The following is a 24,056-nucleotide window of genomic DNA, read 5'->3' on the forward strand; positions in this document are numbered from 1 at the left end:
ATTGCTGATCGTATTTCATCATGTTGTGTACTCTTGTCTCTCTGTCCCCTCTTCAGCTAAAGGAACATTTGACATCTCTTTTTTTTTTCCCCCCTCAGATTTTTGTTTACGTCTGTACTCAGGGTCTCCAGAAAAGTTCTCGCAGATACTATTATTGCCTTCTCTTTTGTTTATTCTTTTCTTTGTCTGCCCCCTCTCATTCCACTTATTGTACTGTCTGGTGCCATTTAAAAAGGAACACCCAATGTTGGTACGCTCGCAACTGCAGCTAAAATGATATGTTTGCCCAAACATTACACAGCAACAAAGAAAACACAGTGCCATCTGCTGGATGTAAAAGGGCACTGCCACCCCATGCCCCTCTAAGGCAGCCTCTTCTCGCCATGTAAGTACAAATGGTAAATATTAGTAAATAGTGTTTATTGCCTATTTATTTTTATGTCTTTTTCCTTCCACTCCTGCCAGTTCAGGTGTCCCGCCCACCCACGGGGCTCGCTCTGCTGGCCCCCCGGCCCCCATGTGCGGGCCCTCAGCCAGCTCCCTGTCAGTTAGTGTTGATCTCCCAGTGGAAGTGTTGGAGATATAACATGGCGATCATGTGTTGTGTTGCCTTGGCGTGCACTCTGGCTGGCCGCTACTCCACCCGACTCATGACTCCAAACCTCCTCTGGCGGATTGTTTGCTTTGCTGCGATGCTCCAATCACGTTCATGGGTTTGATATTATTGTTGTGACACTTCTGGTCAGCAGGATTTGCACGCAAACACTATCATTGTTGACATGAAAAGGAACTATGCACTTCTCCAAGTCTCTTATAAACACTCGCTTGGGCCAAACCCAACCTCAACTCCCACTTAAACTAAACCTGAGATGGAACCTGCGACCCCAGAACCTCACAGAAACCACTCCTGGTCCTCTTTGTGAACCATTGTCGAGGTTTTCATTCTGACCCGTTGGCGCTTACGTGACTCCTCGCTCGGCCTCCGTGCATGCTTGTTAAACCTTTTTCCTTTTTTTTTTGTTGGTTTTTAAAACAACGCAAGTGTGAAGGTAATTTGACATGTGCTGTTCTTTCAGGGTTGGATTTTCCATTCAAATGTGCCAGAGGCTTGCTCGGAGTCGATCAGGTTCTGCCAGAAGACTCCTGGCAACTTTCTCAGGTACAACACTGACATCTTGTGGGTGCTTTGAGGATGTACACATAAACTGGCCACAACATTTCTCTACATCAGTGGTTCTTAACCTGGGTTCGAGTCGGCCTCGGGTTCGGCCGAGGTCAAAACACACCCGACTCATCGTGTAAATACAAACTTCTCCCTATCGGCGTATTACGGATACGGCAACAGCAGACTGGTTTGCAGGTGTGTCATTTGTTGTGAGTTTATGCACTGTGTTGGTTTTGTTGTTTGAACATTAAAACATTAACGAGATTGTTGCGTTCAAATGTCTATTAAGTACATCAATAGTAAGAATGTTGCATAAACGAGAGTGTTGCGTTCAAATGTCTACTAAGTAGATCAATAGTAAGAATGTTGCGTTCAAGTGTTTACCAAGTAAAACATAAACGAGAGTGTTGCGTTCAAATGTCTATTAAGTACATCAATAGTAAGAATGTTGTGTTCGAGTCTTTACCATGTAAAATAATAGTGAGAGTGTTGCGTTCAAATGTCTATTAAGTACATCAATAGTAAGGATGGTGTGTTCAAATGTCTATTAAGTACATCAATAGTAAGGATGGTGTGTTCAAATGTCTATTAAGTACATCAATAGTAAGGATGGTGTGTTCAAATGTCTATTAAGTACATCAATAGTAAGGATGGTGTGTTCAAGTGTTTACCAAGTAAAATAATATTGTTGCATTCAAATGTCTACTAAGTACATTAAAAGTAAGAATGTTGTGTTCAAATGTTTACCAAGTAAAACATAAACGAGAGTGTTGCGTTCAAATGTCTACTAAGTAGATCAATAGTAAGAATGTTGCGTTCAAGTGTTTACCAAGTAAAACATAAACGAGAGTGTTGCGTTCAAATGTCTATTAAGTACATCAATAGTAAGAATGTTGTGTTCGAGTCTTTACCATGTAAAATAATAGTGAGAGTGTTGCGTTCAAATGTCTATTAAGTACATCAATAGTAAGGATGGTGTGTTCAAATGTCTATTAAGTACATCAATAGTAAGGATGGTGTGTTCAAATGTCTATTAAGTACATCAATAGTAAGGATGGTGTGTTCAAATGTCTATTAAGTACATCAATAGTAAGGATGGTGTGTTCAAGTGTTTACCAAGTAAAATAATATTGTTGCATTCAAATGTCTACTAAGTACATTAAAAGTAAGAATGTTGTGTTCAAATGTTTACCAAGTAAAACATAAACGAGAGTGTTGCGTTCAAATGTCTACTAAGTAGATCAATAGTAAGAATGTTGCGTTCAAGTGTTTACCGAGTAAAACATAAACGAGAGTGTTGCTTTCAAATGTCTACTAAGTAGATCAATAGTAAGAATGTTGCGTTCAAGTGTTTACCGAGTAAAACATAAACGAGAGTGTTGCGTTCAAATGTCTACTAAGTAGATCAATAGTAAGAATGTTGCGTTCAAGTGTTTACCGAGTAAAACATAAACGAGAGTGTTGCGTTCAAATGTCTACTAAGTACATCAATAGTAAGAATGTTGCGTTCAAGTGTTTACCAAGTAAAACATAAACGAGAGTGTTGCGTTCAAATGTCTACTAAGTAGATCAATAGTAAGAATGTTGCGTTCAAGTGTTTACCAAGTAAAACATAAACGAGAGTGTTGCGTTCAAATGTCTACTAAGTAGATCAATAGTAAGAATGTTGCGTTCAAGTGTTTACCAAGTAAAACATAAACGAGAGTGTTGCGTTCAAATGTCTATTAAGTACATCAATAGTAAGAATGTTGTGTTCGAGTCTTTACCATGTAAAATAATAGTGAGAGTGTTGCGTTCAAATGTCTATTAAGTACATCAATAGTAAGGATGGTGTGTTCAAATGTCTATTAAGTACATCAATAGTAAGGATGGTGTGTTCAAATGTCTATTAAGTACATCAATAGTAAGGATGGTGTGTTCAAATGTCTATTAAGTACATCAATAGTAAGGATGGTGTGTTCAAGTGTTTACCAAGTAAAATAATATTGTTGCATTCAAATGTCTACTAAGTACATTAAAAGTAAGAATGTTGTGTTCAAATGTTTACCAAGTAAAACATAAACGAGAGTGTTGCGTTCAAATGTCTACTAAGTAGATCAATAGTAAGAATGTTGCGTTCAAGTGTTTACCAAGTAAAACATAAACGAGAGTGTTGCGTTCAAATGTCTATTAAGTACATCAATAGTAAGAATGTTGTGTTCGAGTCTTTACCATGTAAAATAATAGTGAGAGTGTTGCGTTCAAATGTCTATTAAGTACATCAATAGTAAGGATGGTGTGTTCAAATGTCTATTAAGTACATCAATAGTAAGGATGGTGTGTTCAAATGTCTATTAAGTACATCAATAGTAAGGATGGTGTGTTCAAATGTCTATTAAGTACATCAATAGTAAGGATGGTGTGTTCAAGTGTTTACCAAGTAAAATAATATTGTTGCATTCAAATGTCTACTAAGTACATTAAAAGTAAGAATGTTGTGTTCAAATGTTTACCAAGTAAAACATAAACGAGAGTGTTGCGTTCAAATGTCTACTAAGTAGATCAATAGTAAGAATGTTGCGTTCAAGTGTTTACCGAGTAAAACATAAACGAGAGTGTTGCTTTCAAATGTCTACTAAGTAGATCAATAGTAAGAATGTTGCGTTCAAGTGTTTACCGAGTAAAACATAAACGAGAGTGTTGCGTTCAAATGTCTACTAAGTAGATCAATAGTAAGAATGTTGCGTTCAAGTGTTTACCGAGTAAAACATAAACGAGAGTGTTGCGTTCAAATGTCTACTAAGTACATCAATAGTAAGAATGTTGCGTTCAAGTGTTTACCAAGTAAAACATAAACGAGAGTGTTGCGTTCAAATGTCTACTAAGTAGATCAATAGTAAGAATGTTGCGTTCAAGTGTTTACCAAGTAAAACATAAACGAGAGTGTTGCGTTCAAATGTCTACTAAGTAGATCAATAGTAAGAATGTTGCGTTCAAGTGTTTACCAAGTAAAACATAAACGAGAGTGTTGCGTTCAAATGTCTATTAAGTACATCAATAGTAAGAATGTTGTGTTCGAGTCTTTACCATGTAAAATAATAGTGAGAGTGTTGCGTTCAAATGTCTATTAAGTACATCAATAGTAAGGATGGTGTGTTCAAATGTCTATTAAGTACATCAATAGTAAGGATGGTGTGTTCAAATGTCTATTAAGTACATCAATAGTAAGGATGGTGTGTTCAAATGTCTATTAAGTACATCAATAGTAAGGATGGTGTGTTCAAGTGTTTACCAAGTAAAATAATATTGTTGCATTCAAATGTCTACTAAGTACATTAAAAGTAAGAATGTTGTGTTCAAATGTTTACCAAGTAAAACATAAACGAGAGTGTTGCGTTCAAATGTCTACTAAGTAGATCAATAGTAAGAATGTTGCGTTCAAGTGTTTACCGAGTAAAACATAAACGAGAGTGTTGCTTTCAAATGTCTACTAAGTAGATCAATAGTAAGAATGTTGCGTTCAAGTGTTTACCGAGTAAAACATAAACGAGAGTGTTGCGTTCAAATGTCTACTAAGTAGATCAATAGTAAGAATGTTGCGTTCAAGTGTTTACCGAGTAAAACATAAACGAGAGTGTTGCGTTCAAATGTCTACTAAGTACATCAATAGTAAGAATGTTGCGTTCAAGTGTTTACCAAGTAAAACATAAACGAGAGTGTTGCGTTCAAATGTCTACTAAGTAGATCAATAGTAAGAATGTTGCGTTCAAGTGTTTACCGAGTAAAACATAAACAGGAGTGTTGCGTTCAAATGTCTATTAAGTACATCAATAGTAAGGATGGTGTGTTCAAATGTCTATTAAGTACATCAATAGTAAGGATGGTGTGTTCAAATGTCTATTAAGTACATCAATAGTAAGGATGGTGTGTTCAAGTGTTTACCGAGTAAAACATAAACGAGAGTGTTGCGTTCAAATGTCTACTAAGTAGATCAATAGTAAGAATGTTGTGTTCAAGTGTTTACCAAGTATAACATTAACGAGAGTGTTGCGTTGAAATGTCTATTAAGTACATCAATAGTAAGAATGTTGCGTTCAAGTGTTTACCAAGTAAAACATAAACAGGAGTGTTGCGTTCAAATGTCTATTAAGTACATCAATAGTAAGGATGGTGTGTTCAAGTGTTTACCAAGTAAAATAATAGTGTTGCATTCAAATGTCTACTAAGTACATTAAAAGTAAGAATGTTGTGTTCAAATGTTTACCAAGTAAAACATAAACGAGAGTGTTGCGTTCAAATGTCTACTAAGTATATCAATAGTAAGAATGTTGCGTTCAAGTGTTTACCAAGTAAAACATAAACGAGAGTGTTGCGTTCAAATGTCTATTAAGTACATCAATAGTAAGAATGTTGCGTTCAAGTGTTTACCAAGTAAAACATAAACAGGAGTGTTGCGTTCAAATGTCTATTAAGTACATCAATAGTAAGGATGGTGTGTTCAAATGTCTATTAAGTACATCAATAGTAAGGATGGTGTGTTCAAATGTCTATTAAGTACATCAATAGTAAGGATGGTGTGTTCAAGTGTTTACCAAGTAAAATAATAGTGTTGCATTCAAATGTCTACTAAGTACATTAAAAGTAAGAATGTTGTGTTCAAATGTTTACCAAGTAAAACATAAACGAGAGTGTTGCGTTCAAATGTCTACTAAGTAGATCAATAGTAAGAATGTTGCGTTCAAGTGTTTACCGAGTAAAACATCAACGAGAGTGTTGCGTTCAAATGTCTACTAAGTAGATCAATAGTAAGAATGTTGCGTTCAAGTGTTTACCAAGTAAAACATAAACGAGAGTGTTGCGTTCAAATTTCTATTAAGTACATCAATAGTAAGAATGTTGTGTTCAAGTCTTTACCATGTAAAATAATAGTGGGAGTGTTGCGTTCAAATGTCTATTAAGTACCTCAATAGTAAGGATGTTGTGTTCAAATGTTTACCAAGTAAAACATAAACGAGAGTGTTGCGTTCAAATGTCTACTAAGTATATCAATAGTAAGAATGTTGCGTTCAAGTGTTTACCAAGTAAAACATAAACGAGAGTGTTGCGTTCAAATGTCTATTAAGTACATCAATAGTAAGAATGTTGCGTTCAAGTGTTTACCAAGTAAAACATAAACAGGAGTGTTGCGTTCAAATGTCTATTAAGTACATCAATAGTAAGGATGGTGTGTTCAAATGTCTATTAAGTACATCAATAGTAAGGATGGTGTGTTCAAATGTCTATTAAGTACATCAATAGTAAGGATGGTGTGTTCAAGTGTTTACCAAGTAAAATTATAGTGTTGCATTCAAATGTCTACTAAGTACATTAAAAGTAAGAATGTTGTGTTCAAATGTTTACCAAGTAAAACATAAACGAGAGTGTTGCGTTCAAATGTCTACTAAGTAGATCAATAGTAAGAATGTTGCGTTCAAGTGTTTACCGAGTAAAACATAAACGAGAGTGTTGCGTTCAAATGTCTACTAAGTAGATCAATAGTAAGAATGTTGCGTTCAAGTGTTTACCAAGTAAAACATAAACAGGAGTGTTGCGTTCAAATGTCTATTAAGTACATCAATAGTAAGGATGGTGTGTTCAAATGTCTATTAAGTACATCAATAGTAAGAATGTTGCGTTCAAGTGTTTACCAAGTAAAACATAAACGAGAGTGTTGCGTTCAAATGTCTATTAAGTACATCAATAGTAAGAATGTTGCGTTCAAGTGTTTACCAAGTAAAACATAAACAGGAGTGTTGCGTTCAAATGTCTATTAAGTACATCAATAGTAAGAATGTTGTGTTCAAGTGTTTACAAAGTAAAATAATAGTGGGAGTGTTGCGTTCAAATTTCTACTAAGTACATCAATAGTAAGGTTGGTGTGTTCAAATGTCTATTAAGTACATCAATAGTAAGGATGGTGTGTTCAAGTGTTTACCAAGTAAAATAATAGTGTTGCATTCAAATGTCTACTAAGTACATTAAAAGTAAGAATGTTGTGTTCAAATGTTTAGCAAGTAAAACATAAACGAGAGTGTTGCGTTCAAATGTCTACTAAGTAGATCAATAGTAAGAATGTTGCGTTCAAGTGTTTACCAAGTAAAACATTAACGAGATTGTTGCGTTGAAATGTCTATTAAGTACATCAATAGTAAGAATGTTGTGTTCAAGTCTTTACCATGTAAAATAATAGTGGGAGTGTTGCGTTCAAATGTCTATTAAGTACATCAATAGTAAGGATGGTGTGTTCAAATGTCTATTAAGTACATCAATAGTAAGGATGGTGTGTTCAAATGTCTATTAAGTACATCAATAGTAAGGATGGTGTGTTCAAGAGTTTACCAAGTAAAATAATAGTGTTGCATTCAAATGTCTACTAAGTACATTAAAAGTAAGAATGTTGTGTTCAAGTGTTTACCAAGTAAAACATAAACGAGAGTGTTGCGTTCAAATGTCTACTAAGTAGATCAATAGTAAGAATGTTGCGTTCAAGTGTTTACCGAGTAAAACATAAACGAGAGTGTTGCGTTCAAATGTCTACTAAGTACATCAATAGTAAGAATGTTGCATTCAAGTGTTTACCAAGTAAAACATAAACGAGAGTGTTGCGTTCAAATGTCTATTAAGTACATCAATAGTAAGAATGTTGTGTTCAAGTCTTTACCATGTAAAATAATAGTGGGAGTGTTGCGTTCAAATGTCTATTAAGTACATCAATAGTAAGGATGGTGTGTTCTAATGTCTATTAAGTACATCAATAGTAAGGATGGTGTGTTCAAGTGTTTACCAAGTAAAATAATAGTGTTGCATTCAAATGTCTACTAAGTACATTAAAAGTAAGAATGTTCTGTTCAAATGTTTACCAAGTAAAACATAAACGAGAGTGTTGCGTTCAAATGTCTACTAAGTAGATCAATAGTAAGAATGTTGCGTTCAAGTGTTTACCGAGTAAAACATAAACGAGATTGTTGCGTTCAAATGTCTATTAAGTACATTAAAAGTAAGAATGTTGCGTTCAAGTGTTTACCAAGTAAAACATAAACAGGAGTGTTGCGTTCAAATGTCTATTAAGTACATCAATAGTAAGAATGTTGTGTTCAAGTGTTTACGTTGTAAAATAATAGTGGGAGTGTTGCGTTCAAATGACTATTAAGTACATCAATAGTAAGGATGGTGTCTTCAAATGTCTATTAAGTACATCAATAGTAAGGATGGTGTGTTCAAGTGTTTACCAAGTAAAATAATAGTGTTGCATTCAAATGTCTATTAAGTACATTAAAAGTAAGAATGTTGTGTTCAAGTGTTTACCAAGTAAAACATAAACAGGAGTGTTGCGTTCAAATGTCTATTAAGTACATCACTAGTAAGAATGTTGTGTTCAAGTTTTTACCAAGTAAAATAATAGTGGGAGTGTTGCGTTCAAATTTCTACTAAGTACATCAATAGTAAGGATGGTGTGTTCAAGTGTTTACCAAGTAAAATAATAGTGTTGCATTCAAATGTCTACTAAGTACATTAAAAGTAAGAATGTTGTGTTCAAGTGTTTACCAAGTAAAACATAAACGAGAGTGTTTCGTTCAAATGTCTACTAAGTAGATCAATAGTAAGAATGTTGCGTTCAAGTGTTTACCAAGTAAAACATTAACGGGATTGTTGCGTTCAAATGTCTATTAAGTACATCAATAGTAAGAATGTTGCGTTCAAGTGTTTGCCAAGTAAAACATAAACGAGAGTGTTGCGTTCAAATGTCTATTAAGTACATCAATAGTAAGGATGGTGTGTTCAAGTGTTTACCATGTAAAATAATAGTGGGAGTGTTGCGTTCAAATGACTATTAAGTACATCAATAGTAAAGACGGTGTGTTCAAGTGTTTACCAAGTAAAATAATAGTGTTGCATTCAAATGTCTACTAAGTACATTAAAAGTAAGAATGTTGTGTTCAAGTGTTTACCAAGTAAAACATAAACGAGAGTGTTGCGTTCAAATGTCTACTAAGTAGATCAATAGTAAGAATGTTGCGTTCAAGTGTTTACCAAGTAAAACATTAACGGGATTGTTGCGTTCAAATGTCTATTAAGTACATCAATAGTAAGAATGTCGCGTTCAAGTGTTTACCAAGTAAAACATAAACGAGAGTGTTGCGTTCAAATGTCTATTAAGTACATCAATAGTAAGGATGGTGTGTTCAAATGTCTATTAAGTACATCAATAGTAAGGATGGTGTGTTCAAATGTCTACTAAGTACATCAATAGTAAGGATGGTGTGTTCAAGTGTTTACCAAGTAAAATAATAGTGTTGCATTCAAATGTCTACTAAGTACATTAAAAGTAAGAATGTTGTGTTCAAGTGTTTACCAAGTTAAACATTACCGAGATTGTTGCGTTCAAATGTCTATTAAGTACATCAATAGTAAAAATGCTGCGTTCAAGTGTTTACCAAGTAAAACATAAACGAGAGATGTGATGTTCATGCACGGTTCATTTTATGCACCAGTAAAAAAACATGGTAACACCTTAGTATGGGGAACATATTCACCATTAATTAGTTGCTTATTAACATGCAAATTAGTAACGTATTTGCTCTTAACTAGTCATTATTAAGTACTTATTAATCCCTTATTCGGCATGGCCTTATTATAACCCTAACCCTCTAACCCTAACCCAAACAAAAAACTCTAAATTAAGTCTTTGTTACTTCGAATATGTTCCCCATACTAAAGTGTTACCAAAAACATATAACTTTGTCTTGAATTTGAAAAAAAATAACATTTTATTTTTCACTAAAGAAGGGTTCTGTGAATGCGCATATGAAGCTGGTGGGGTTCGGTACCTCCAACAAGGTTAAGAACCACTGCTCTACATATACAACCCCCTGGCAAAAAAATGATGGATTCATCAGACCTGGAGTATATTAATTAAAAAATCAGTCATTTAAGAAAATAAATTGTGGTAGTCAGTAACAGTTTCATTTTTAGATCAAGCAGAGTGAAAACAATATGGAATCAATCCATTTCTGACAAAAAAAAAAAAAATGGAACCACCCTGTATCAGATTTAATTTGCTCGTTAGTCTGCAGTTAAACAGGAGTGATCACGCCACCGAGAGCTGTTGCACCATGTGGACTGACATGAATCACGGCTCTAACGAGAGGATTAACGAGACTTGCTTCGCCCTGCTGCTCTTTCGCTCCCTAAAAGCCGCCGCTGTCTTAATATTTGAACATTTTGTGGATCGCTGTATATCTGGAATATACTCCAGTTACGTCCACATCACAGACATGCTGACAACGCTCCAGACAATGGCATGCGTACTATTTACATCCGGTTTTGGCCGCACTGTTTTCAATTACTTTTGATTTTTTTTTCAGTGGCCAAGTTCTCGGAGGCCTCACTTGTCAACATTGCGCAAATTAACAGGCTATATATTTATCCATTCGTACTGTAACAACCTGCTGGTGGTGATGTTTTATATTCGTACTGTTTTGATTTGATGTTTGTTTTTCCCATGATCCGAACACATCGTCCATGCCTGCACTGCAAAAACTGAAATCTAAGTAAGATTAAATATCTCAAATAAGGGTGATAGTTGCTTATTTTCTGTCTGATAAGATAATTCTTCTCACTAAGCAGATTTTATGTTAAAGTGTTTTACTTGTTTTAAGTGTTTTGGTCCTAAATGATCTCAGTAAGATATTACAGCTTGTTGCTGAGATTTGATGAGCTATATTGAGTAAAACATGCTTGAAACTAGAATATCAACTGTTGCAAAGCTGTGTCATCAACACTCACAAGTATAAAACTACTCTTTTAAAGTAATAATTTCTTATTTCAAGCATGAAAAAAAAAATCATGACTTTGACACAATTGTGTCTCATAATTGAAACAGATGACAGCCAAATGGACTTTGCTGTTTTATTTTCAATGAAACAATAGAAAATACGTACTCATATAGTAGTACAGTTGTTATTAGTGAGAATATACTTATTTTGAGGTATTTTTGGGTTCATTGATGTTAGCTAATTTTACTTGTTTTGGAAAGTCTTGACAAGCCAAATTTTCTTGTTCTATTGGCAGATAATTTTGCTTAGTTCAAATGAAATACCCCTAATTTTTATTTATTTTTTCTTGTTTTTGAACACTGACTTTTTGCAGTGTTAAAGCGTTTAGTATAGTTTTAGTTTAGTTTATTAAGGATCCCCATTAGTCTACACCCCAGTGGAGACTATTCTTCCTGGGGTCCAGGCAAAAGACATCACACAATCACAAAACAAAAGATTACAATGCAGTACAACATGATCAATAATAAAATGTTGTAATACAAAATAAGCAACAACAAAAAACAAAAAAACGAATAACCTCGACTTTACATAATAATGTTCATACCAAAGATAAAAAGAGCAATATAAAAATAGATGTTCAGTTGTGCTCATAAGTTGACATACCCTGGGAGGATTTATGATTTCTTGGCCATTCTTCAGAGAATATGAATGACAACACAAAAACCTTTCTTGCACTCATGCTTCATGGTTGTGTGAAGCTATTTATTGGCAAACAACTGTGTTTACTCTGTTTAAATCAAAATGACAAAAGAAAGTACCCAAATGACCCTGATCAAAAGTTTACATACCCCAGTGACTTTGATCTGATAACATGCACAAAAGTTGACACAAACAGGTTTGAATGGCTAATCAAGGTTCCAATCCTCACCTGTGACCTGTTTGTTTGTAATTAATGTGTGTGTATAAAAGGTCAGTGAGTTTCTGGGCTTCTGACAGACCATTGCATCTTTCATCCAGTGCTGCACAGATGGTTCTGGATTCTGAGTCATGGGGAAGGCAAAATAATGGTCATAGGATCTGCGAGAAAAGGTAATTGAACTGCATAAAACAGGAAAGGGGTATAAAAAGATATCCAAGGAATCGAGAATGCCAATCAGCAGTGTTCAAACGCTGATTAAGAAATGGAAAATGAGGGATTCAAGTTGACCAGCAAAGATTTCAGCCACAACTGCCAGGAAAATTGTTCGAGATGCAAAGAAAAATCCACAAGTAACTTCAGCTGAAATACAGGACTCTCTGAAAAATGGTGGTGTGGCTGTTTCAAGATGCACAAGAAGGAGGCACTTGAAGAAAAATGGGCTGCATGGTCGAGTCGTCAGAAGAAAGCCATTTCTGCACAAATGTCACAAAGTATCCCGCTTACATTACGCCAAACAGCACAGAGACAGGCCTCAAAACTTCTGGAACAAAGTAATTCGGAGTGATGAGACCAAAATTGAACTTTTTGCCCACTCGACCAAGTCCTGAATCCAGACGAGGATCCGGATCACCCCCAAAAGGTAATCACTTGTTCCATATATCCCATTTCTGACATTTATTGAATGTTGTTGTAAACATGATTTGATGGGAGTAAATATATAAAAATCGTAACTGGCGCAGATGGTAGAACAGCCGTGCCAGCAACTTTAAGGTTCTAGGTTCGATTCCGGCTTCCGCCGTAGTCACCTCCATTGTGTCCTTGGGCAAGACACTTCACCCTTGCCTCCTTATAGGCCGTGGTTAGGGCCTTGCATGGCACCATCAGTGGGTGGAAGCGTGGGTGAATGTGGAAATGGTGTCAAAGTGCTTTGAGTACCTTGAAGGTAGAAAAGTATAATCCATTTACTTTTTGAGTTATTTTTGCTAACCAACAGACAAACAAACCAACAGGTACAATACCATAACATCCTGGTGGAGGTAAAAAGTACAAATATGCAACGTTGCGCATTGTGTTCGCTGTACTAACTCCCGTACTGACGGTGTGTTGCCACTAGAGGGCGCCCCTAGTCTACTTTATAGAGAGGCCATGACAAGTCTCAAAATGTAAAATCATGATATCCAAAAAAAGATGGTGATCTTCTTATAGAAGACCAGTGCTTGTAAAATGTATATCCAAAAAAGTATCAAATGTATTATTATGACAACAAAATGCACCTAAACACGTTGATTGTTTTCTTTAAAAAAAATAAACTAAACAAACAAACACATGCATCAATGCAGGTAGAGTAGCCAGAAATTGTACTCAAGTAAGAGTACTGTTACTTTAGAGATGTATTACTCAAGTAAAAGTAAGGAGTAGTCACCCAAATATTTACTTGAGTAAAAGTAAAAAGTTTGTTGTGAAAAAACTACTCAAGTACTGAGTAACTGATGAGTAACCTGTTTGTTTAATGATGACGGCAACAAAGAATGCACAAAAACATAAAAATAGCAATGAGCAAATTCAGAGCTAGGAATATCTACTAAGCAACTAAAACAATAATATATATTAAATAATAATACATGAACATAAAAAAAATAAGGCAAATTGAGCCACAATAACTTAACAGACGGCGTGGCGAAGTTGGTAGAGTGGCCGTGCCAGCAATCGGAGGGTTGCTGGTTACTGGGGTTCAATCCCCACCTTCTACCATCCTAGTCACGTCCGTTGTGTCCTTGGGCAAGACACTTCACCGTTGCTCCTGATTGCTGCTGGTTAGCTCCCGCCATCAGTGTGTGAATGTGTATGTGAATGTGGAAATAATGTCAAAGCGCTTTGAGTACCTTGAAGGTAGAAAAGCGCTATACAAGTATAACCCATTATCATTTAACAGCACCATAGGCTCAGTAGGCAGATATTACAAAGGAAAATAACAAGTTAGCCTTTACGCAAACCATAAACTCTGATAAGTGTGGGCTGCACCTGAGAACACACTGTGCACTTCTGATTGGTGTTTCTATGTGTGTGTGTGTGTGTGTGTGTGTGTGTGTGTGTGTGTGTGTGTGTGTGTGTGTGTGTGTGTGTGTGTGTGTGTGTGTGTGTGTGTGTGTCTGTGTGTCTGTGTGTCTGTGTGTCTGTGTCTGTCTGTCTGTCTGTCTGTCTGTCTGTCTGTCTGTCTGTCTGTCTGTCTGTCTGTCTGTCTGTCTGTCTGTCTGTCTGTCTGTGAGGCTGCAGTGCGTTAATAAATGTCCCCACAAGATGTACATTTGACAGTGATTCATAGCAGGGAAGCTAACATCAGCCTACGGTGACAACCAAAATATCTACTAACGTTACTTACGAAGCGATGTGCTTCCTCAAATTTGAAGTTGAGTTCATGTAAGCTTAAGCTTGTTGTTGTTTGCCGCTGAAACTTCATGTGCAGTTAATCATGTGACCGCCTGGCTCTGTTTGATTGGTGAAACGGAGTCAAACGTCACCAGTGACTGTATTTGATTGGTTGAACGCAGGCATGCGATAGATCCTACTTTGAAGGTCTGTCTGACAGACCAAAACAAACAAAGCGCGCATTAACAGATGGATAAAAATCAGTAGCTAGTAGCGAGCTGAATGTAGATCAATGGCGGGGTAAAAGTAGCGTTTCTTCTCTATAAATATACTCTAGTAAAAGTGAAAGTATGTTGAATTAAAACTACTCTTAGAAGTACAATTTATCCCTAAACTTACTCAAGTAGATGTAACGGAGTAAATGTAGCGCGTTACTACCCACCTATGAGGGCCACCTTTTTCATGTCAATGAATGAATGACGATGCGCTTCATTAGAAATTTTCCGGAAAATGTATTCCTGGCCCCTTCCTTCAAGTTTAACCTGTCGCAGTTTTTTTTGCTCAAAAGCCAGCATGTATTGTTACTTCTTTTATAAAGTGTATATATACATGCAATTTTATATGTGCATATACTGTGTTAATGAACATTTTTGGATAAAAAATGTCATCTTTGCATCTTTTTATAATAAAAACAAGTTTTTTGCTGGTCAGGAACGTGTGCAATTTTGTTTTTCATTGATCACAGAACATTTGAATCAAATGTATTTGTACTGACAAAAACAATCATCTGAATTAACATTTTCTTTCCTAAGAATTCATTTTTGTACAAAACATGCATCAAAAATAAATGACAAAGTTTAATTAGGTGTCACGGCGCTGGCTCGATCGTCACGCCCACATGCCGGCAAGGCTGTGGGCGATCAGCAATCTGCACACCTGGGACTGATGAGGGCGAGCTGTATAAAGACCAGTAGACCCAAGGATCCTGGCCGGAACTTAGTCTTCTGTTCGTAGTAAGCATCCCGTTTCTGGCTTCCCTCCCGTGTGCTTGATCCCTTGTGTCTTCCCGCAGTTCTTCCCGTGTCTTCCATAATCGAGCTGTGCGCCTCGACTTCCCCTTTGGACTTTGGACTGCCTCCCTCGACGCCCGCTTTGCACACGGACCTCATCACGTCTCTCTCAGCCCCACGGACCTACCGCTTGTCTCACGGACCTTCTTCTGCTTTGTCCCGCCTCTCGCTTAACACATCACGGTAATACACAACAATTAATTACACACACAGTCACACACACGTACACCCCTTTTGGATTAGTCACACTCCATTCTCTTTTTTAGTGTGTGTGTATATATATATATATATATATACACACTACCGTTCAAAAGTTTGGGGTCACCCAAACAATTTAGTGGAATAGCCTTCATTTCTAAGAACAAGAATAGACTGTCGAGTTTCAGATGAAAGTTCTCTTTTTCTGGCCATTTTGAGCGTTTAATTGACCCCACAAATGTGATGCTCCAGAAACTCAATCTGCTCAAAGGAAGGTCAGTTTTGTAGCTTCTGTAACGAGCTAAACTGTTTTCAGATGTGTGAACATGATTGCACAAGGGTTTTCTAATCATCAATTAGCCTTCTGAGCCAATGAGCAAACACATTGTACCATTAGAACACTGGAGTGATAGTTGCTGGAAATGGGCCTCTATACACCTATGTAGATATTGCACCAAAAAGCAGACATTTGCAGCTAGAATAGTCATTTACCACATTAGCAATGTATAGAGTGTATTTCTTTAAAGTTAAGACTAGTTTAAAGTTATCTTCATTGAAAAATAAGGACATTTTAATGTGACCCCAAACTTTTGAACGGTAGTGTATATTTAGTATTGTGTATCATTATATATATATTGTGCATATATATATATATATAAAAACATAGAGCAACATTACCCCTTTGTGGAACTGTGCCGTCACTACTCCCTCCTGCAACCATAACATTAGGCAGTATAAAACTTTTTTCGCATACATAGAAATGTGTAAACAATGTTGTAATGAGGGGCCCTCCAAACAAATTTCTGCTCAGAGAGCTACTTTAGCCAGGTGTGGCCCTGCATTGATGCCTTTGGAGGGAGGTCACAGAAACACTTGAAACATGATAAGTTTACCAAACCGCACTTTTTTCTGTTGCCCATCATTCACAATCCTTATGTAAGACAAGAACAGATATGGCTTTCTTTTGTGTGCGTTGTAACTCGTAAATAAACGCTAGCAAGAGTCAGCTGACAATGGAGCCAAGTCGAGTCCACTTATTACCGCTCTAAAAACCTCCAACGTTTTATAAACATGCTGTGTGTATAAATGTACTGTAGTAACACACTAGCACACTCATACGTATTTTTGTCATTTTAAGCATACGGCGGTGTATTAATTTCCTAGACTCATCACAATCTTCGCTATTTCCTTCAACAACAACACTACTAATGGCAGACTTCATGAGAGCCAACAAAGACTACTTTGGGACAAATGATGATCCAGAACCTGTATATTTTTTGAACCTGAAAATAAGGAGGAAGCTGTGTGCTAAACCGATCCAGCTTTAGTGAAACACGAAGCATTATGTAGCAGTATTGCTAAGTGCTAAACAAGATGTACAAACATATTAAAACAATCGCTTACTGTACAATGTCTGCTCTCACTGGGATGCCGACTGATGGGATGTTTATATCTTCCTGTTTAGATTTAATCATAATACTCACGCATGTTTAAAAAACAAAAAGTGCCCTAAACACATCTAAGTTGGATGTGATAGTTGACCAACTTGTCGCTTTATGTCCACAACCTTCTACTATATAAGTGAGAGGCATGGTTTGTAATCTACAATTAACTTTCACCGACTCAGAGGCGATGCAGCAGCTCAGTATGTCAATAGCTGCACAAGCTAGTTTTTGATCACGGTGTGCGGCTTAAAAATAGTTCGCCTGCGTCATAGCTTGTAATAACAAAATGGCCAATATTCAGGTCCCAAGGTGTAAATGCGGTATTGTTGGCGGCTTTTGGATGCATTTTTAAAGTGGCTGAGGAGCAACACGCCAATACATGGTCCCTGGTCACGTGACCTCATAACGATGACCTCGTGGGGATCATTTCAAAGATGGATGACATCATCCTGCGATCACACCATCTTCCACCAACACTCCCCCTCCCCCCACAGAAGGAATTCAACACGTGATACGACAATGTAATAACTCCTGTTACTCTTTGATGTACGCAGAAAATATTGTATTTAAAGTCGAGCTAATGTGTTGGAATAATTGTATTTTCAACCATTTGAAGCAAAAATATATATATAATTTATTTTTTTATTTGTTTTCCATTTTATTTTTATTCACATACATCATATATCTGTTGTCTGCCCTAAATGTCAAAATATTTTTTGTTTACATCCCAACCATATCACCACCTCCTCCCCCCAAAAAAGAAAGAAACAGCAAAAAAAAAACAAAGTAATATCTACAAATACATAAATTAAATAAACAAAAAATAATTAATAATGCATTAATAATAATAATAATCAAAAATAAAATAATATAAACATATATATATATATATATATATATATATATATATATATATATATATATATATATATATATATATATATATATATATATATATATATATACACACACACACATATAGGGAGTAATCCTTTTTTTTAAGCAGTACAATCACTAATTCGAAAAATTAAAGTCAGGCTTATGGGGCGTGACATAGTTGAGCCAGTTTTCCCAGTATGAAGTCAATTTCTATTGTGTTAGAATAATTGTATTTTCAACCATTTGAAGCAAAAACTGAAAGGGTAATGTCTTCTTTTTTTAAATCTTCCCAAAATAATTTATAAATTGTTTGGCTTCAACGGCACATTACCTCCCAAATCCACATGGGGAGTCCCAACAGAAGCCGAAAATGGCAGAAAATTATATTTTTTTCCCGTCTTTTTTCTGCTTAAATGTCGTAAGGGAGGACCCTTACCCAACAAATTTAAAGAAATGTCTTGCTTCAACTTATTCAGGCAAAACTGGACAATCATGCATTACATACTATACGTTACCTTTTGCACTATATTAATTTATATTATTATGTGTTGTCAAGTTTGTACTTTTTTTTATGTCATTGCCTGAAATAAATAAATAAATGAAAAAGATATATAAATAATAGATGAACTTCACATTCCTGGTCTACGAGATGAGAGGGCCAGCCCAAATCCTCGTTAGGAGTCCCCATAAGACCCTCAGATGGCACAAAATTACTATTTTCACCCCCACTTTTTTCCCGCTTAAATGCCGTAAGAATTTGTAAAAATTAAAAAGTTTGTCTTGCTTCAACTGCACATGTACTGGTCCTGGAGTTGAGGGATGTGTCCCAAATCCCCGAAGTCGGCAGAAATTGTTATATTTTTTTATCCCCTTTTTTCCACTCGAATGTCGTAAGTGGGGGACCCTTACCCAAAAAAATTTTTAAAAAGTCTTGCCTCAGCGAGTTTAGGGAGTCCAGACAAGACCCGAAAATAGCAGAAAATTAATAAACACCACCCCACAATATTTTGCTTAAATGTCATAAAGGGGTACCTTTTCACAAATAATTAAAAAAAATGTCTTGTTTAAACGCCTTATTACTTGTCCTGGAGTCCCAAATCCTCATCGGGAGTCCAGACAAGAGCTGAAATTGGCAGAAAATGTATTTTTTCCCGTCCTTCTTTTCCGTTTCATTGTCGTAAAGGTGGACCCAACCACACCCATAGAGCTTCTCATTCAATGCCTTTTCTTTATTTTCATGACTATTTACATTGTAGATTGTCACATCCAAACTATGAATGAACACATGTGGAGTTATGTACTTAACAAAAAAAGGTGAAATTACTGAAAACATGTTTTATATTCTAGTTTTTTTTTCCAAAATAGCCACCCTTTGCTCTGATTACTGCTTTGCACACTCTTGGCATTCTCTCCATGAGCTTCAAGAGGTAGTCACCTGCAATGGTTTTCACTTCACAGGTGTTCCTTATCAGGGTTGATTAGTGGAATTTATTGCTTTATCAACGGGCTTGGGACCATCAGTTGTGTTTTGAATGAGTATACACTACCGTTCAAAAGTTTGGGGTCACCCAAACAATTTTGTGGAATAGCCTTCATTTCTAAGAACAAGAATAGACTGTCGAGTTTCAGATGAAAGTTCTCTTTTTCTGGCCATTTTGAGCGTTTAATTGACCCCACAAATGTGATGCTCCAGAAACTCAATCTGCTCAAAGGAAGGTCCGTTTTGTAGCTTCTGTAACGAGCTAAACTGTTTTCAGATGTGTGAACATGATTGCACAAGGGTTTTCTAATCATCAATTAGCCTTCTGAGCCCATGAGCAAACACATTGTACCATTAGAACACTGGAGTGATAGTTGCTGGAAATGGGCCTCTATACACCTATGTAGATATTGCACCAAAAAGCAGACATTTGCAGCTAGAATAGTCATTTACCACATTAGCAATGTATAGAGTGTATTTCTTTCAAGTTAAGACTAGTTTAAAGTTATCTTCATTGAAAAGTACAGTGCTTTTCCTTCAAAAATAAGGACATTTCAATGTGACCCCAAACTTTTGAACGGTAGTGTATATATATATATATATATATATATATATATATATATATATATATATATATATATATATATATATATATATATATGTATATATATATGTATGTATATATATATATGTATATATATATATATGTATATATATATATATATATATATATATATATATATATATATATGTATATATATATGTATATATATATATATGTATATATATATATATGTATATATATATATATGTATATATATATGTATATATATATGTATGTATATATATATATGTATATGTATATATATATATGTATATGTATATATATATATGTATATGTATATATATATATGTATATGTATATATGTATATATATATATTTATATGTATGTATGTATATATATATATATATATATATATATATATATATATATATATATATATATATATATATATATATATATATATATATATATATATATATATATATACTTGCCAAAAGTATTTGGCCACCTGCCTTGACTCACATATGAACTTGGAGTGCCATCCCACATAGGGTTCAATATAATATCTGTCCACCTTTTGCAGCTATTACAGCTTCAACTCTTCTGGGAAGGCTGTCCACAAGGTTGTGGAGTGTGTTTATAGGAATTTTCCACCATTCTTCCAAAAGTGCATTGGTGAGGTCACACACTGATGTTGGTCTGCGGGACAAATTTTCAAGCGTTGACCGGTCCGCAGCTACAAAAAGGTTGGGGACCACTGTTCTATTGGGTTCAGGTCAGGACTCTGTGCAGGCCAGTCAAGTTCATCCACACCAGACATCCATGTCTTTATGGGCCTTGCTTTGTGTACTGATGCACAGTCATGTTGGAAGAGGAAGGGGCCCGCTCCAAACTGTTCCCACAAGGTTGGGAGCATGGAATTGTGGGTAAACCAACTGGTGTGTGTGTGTGTGTGTGTGTGTGTATGGGGGGATGATGGAGGTAAGGTGGTTATATGGTGGTGCACCTGTATCTTTACCAGCTGTCTTTACTGCTACAGGTGTCAATTCTCTCACAAACTACTCAGTTAGTGGTATATTATTATTATTGAATATACATATATATATATATATATATATATATATATATATATATATATATATATATATATATAACAGCAACTCAGCCACGAAGTGGTAGGAATTATGGTGTGAGGGTTGTTTTTCAGGAGTTGGGTTTGGCCCCTTAGTTCCAGTGAATGGAACTTTGAATGCTCCAGAATACCAAAACATTTTGGACAATTCCATGCTCCCAACCTTGTGGGAACAGTTTGGAGCGGGCCCCTTGCTCTTCCAACATGACTGTGCACCAGTGCACAAAGCAAGGTCCATAAAGACATGGATGAACTTGACTGGCCTGCACAGAGTCCTGACATGAACCCGATAGAACACCTTTGGGATGAATTAGAACGGAGACTGAGAGCCAGACCTTCTCCACCAACATCAGTGTGTGACCTCACCAATGCACTTTTGGAAGAATGGTGGAAAATTCCTAAAAACACACTCCGCAACCTTGTGGACAGCCTTCCCCAGAAGAGTTGAAGCTGTGATAGCTGCAAAAGGTGGACCGACTTCATATTGAACCCTATGGGTTAGGAATGGGATGGCACTTCAAGTTCATATGTGAGTCAAGGCAGGTGGCCAAATACTTTTGGCAATATATATATATATATATATATATATATATATATATATATATATATATATATATATATATATATATATATATATATATATATATATATATATATATATATTTAAATAATAATAATATACCACTAACTGAGTAGTTTGTGATAGAATTGACACCTGTAGCAGTAAAGATACAGGTGCACCACCATATAACCACCTTACCTCCATCATCCCCCCCCCCCCCCCCCCGTGTCTAACCTCCCTTGTTGTGTGACGACTGTTGAACTGGCAGCTGTGTGTGTGTGTGTGTGTGTGTGTGTGTGTGTGTGTGTGTGTGTGTGTGTGTGTGTGTGTTGCCCCAGTCGGCCAGCAGACATGTGAGTGACAGCTGCTGTCAGTACGCGTCCCACCACCCTGCGCTGCAAGACCACCCCTCACATACTCTGCATGTGAATGACTACATTCCCCAGGAGGGTCTCCTTTTTCTACGTAAAGTTGTAGTTTGCATCAGGAAGAAGACACCGGTGTCCACTACCAGGCTGCTGCACAGAAAGGACAGGGAGAGTTGGCCACAACAGTCCTAAAAAGCACTATAAAAATAAGTTAAAGTCAAAACTCACGTCGCCATCTGTTGGCGGTAATGATGCACTGCACCCTTAATGCACATACTGTAACATTATCTTTGATGAGGTGTCACTCTGTGATTGGTAGTTAATCTGTCTCCGTGCAGACAATGACAACATGGTCGCCATGGCCTGATCCAACCATTAAAACTGTCTCTGGCCTTTGCCAAGACGCCAAGTGAGTGTCACATGTGTGTCAGTCATGGTGATTGTCACCTCGCTCACTTCATGTCATGTGAGCGTGGAAGGCAACCGCGGGTCACCATCTGGCTGGAGACAGGCCCTGCTCCAACATCCCTAAATGGGGGACGTGGTGGGGGACACAGGGGTTGGTAGGAGCACGCAGTTAAAGACGTGGTTGGGGGGGCAGTGAAGGATTCCATGAAGGGTAAAATGGAGGATGGAGTGCAGGATGCAGTGGAGGACATAGTGGGAGATGGAGTGCATGGAGGACATAGTGGGAGATGGAGTGCATGGAAGACATAGTGGGAGATGGAGTGCATGGAGGACATAGTGGGAGATGGAGTGCATGGAGGACATAGTGGGAGATGGAGTGCATGGAGGACATAGTGGGAGATGGAGTGCATGAAGGACATAGTGGGAGATGGAGTGCATGGAAGACATAGTGGGAGATGGAGTGCATGGAGGACATAGTGGGAGATGGAGTGCATGGAGGACATAGTGGGAGATGGAGTGCAGGATGCAGTGGAGGACATAGTGGGAGATGGAGTGCATGGAGGACATAGTGGGAGATGGAGTGCATGGAGGACATAGTGGGAGATGGAGTACATGGAGGACATAGTGGGAGATGGAGTGCAGGATGCAGTGGAGGACATAGTGGGAGATGGAGTGCATGGAGGACATAGTGGGAGATGGAGTGCAGGATGCAGTGGAGGACATAGTGGGAGATGGAGTAGAGGACATAGTTGAGGACATAGTGGAGGACATAGTGGAGGACATAGTGGGAGATGGAGTAGAGGACAGAGTAGAGGACATAGTGGGAGATGGAGTGCATGGAGGACATAGTGGGAGATGGAGTGCATGGAGGACATAGTGGGAGATGGAGTGCAGGATGCAGTGGAGGACATAGTGGGAGATGGAGTGCATGGAGGACATAGTGGGAGATGGAGTGCATGGAGGACATAGTGGGAGATGGAGTGCAGGATGCAGTGGAGGACATAGTGGGAGATGGAGTGCATGGAGGACATAGTGGGAGATGGAGTGCATGGAGGACATAGTGGGAGATGGAGTGCAGGATGCAGTGGAGGACATAGTGGGAGATGGAGTGCATGGAGGACATAGTGGGAGATGGAGTGCATGGAGGACATAGTGGGAGATGGAGTGCAGGATGCAGTGGAGGACATAGTGGGAGATGGAGTGCATGGAGGACATAGTGGGAGATGGAGTGCAGGATGCAGTGGAGGACATAGTGGGAGATGGAGTGCATGGAGGACATAGTGGGAGATGGAGTGCATGGAGGACATAGTGGGAGATGGAGTGCATGGAGGACATAGTGGGAGATGGAGTACATGGAGGACATAGTGGGAGATGGAGTGCAGGATGCAGTGGAGGACATAGTGGGAGATGGAGTGCATGGAGGACATAGTGGGAGATGGAGTGCAGGATGCAGTGGAGGACATAGTGGGAGATGGAGTAGAGGACAGAGTAGAGGACATAGTTGAGGACATAGTGGAGGACATAGTGGAGGACATAGTGGGAGATGGAGTAGAGGACAGAGTAGAGGACATAGTTGAGGACATAGTGGAGGACATAGTGGAGGACATAGTGGGAGATGGAGTGCAGGATGCAGTGGAGGACATAGTGGGAGATGGAGTAGAGGACAGAGTAGAGGACATAGTGGAGGACATAGTGGAGGACAT

The 24,056-nt window shown here is 37.3% G+C and overlaps 1 protein-coding gene across 3 annotated transcripts in view; it reads left to right on the plus strand.

The window, feature by feature from the left end:
• The first annotated feature begins 1,076 nt into the window (after positions 1–1,076).
• smad1 (SMAD family member 1) overlaps positions 1,077–24,056 on the plus strand; it is a 94,961-nt gene continuing 71,981 nt past the window's right edge. Inside the window, exons 1-2 of one of the 3 annotated variants that reach the window (XM_062032333.1) lie at positions 1,077–1,159; positions 15,318–15,498. The gene's annotated coding sequence lies outside the window, so the exon portion shown is untranslated. Of the gene's footprint in view, positions 1,160–12,380; positions 12,519–15,001; positions 15,499–24,056 lie in introns of those variants that run through there. The other 2 variants (XM_062032331.1, XM_062032332.1) reach the window with 2 other exon arrangements.

Source organism: Entelurus aequoreus, linkage group LG22 (genome assembly GCF_033978785.1).
Source record: "Entelurus aequoreus isolate RoL-2023_Sb linkage group LG22, RoL_Eaeq_v1.1, whole genome shotgun sequence".
NCBI lineage: Eukaryota > Metazoa > Chordata > Actinopteri > Syngnathiformes > Syngnathidae > Entelurus > Entelurus aequoreus.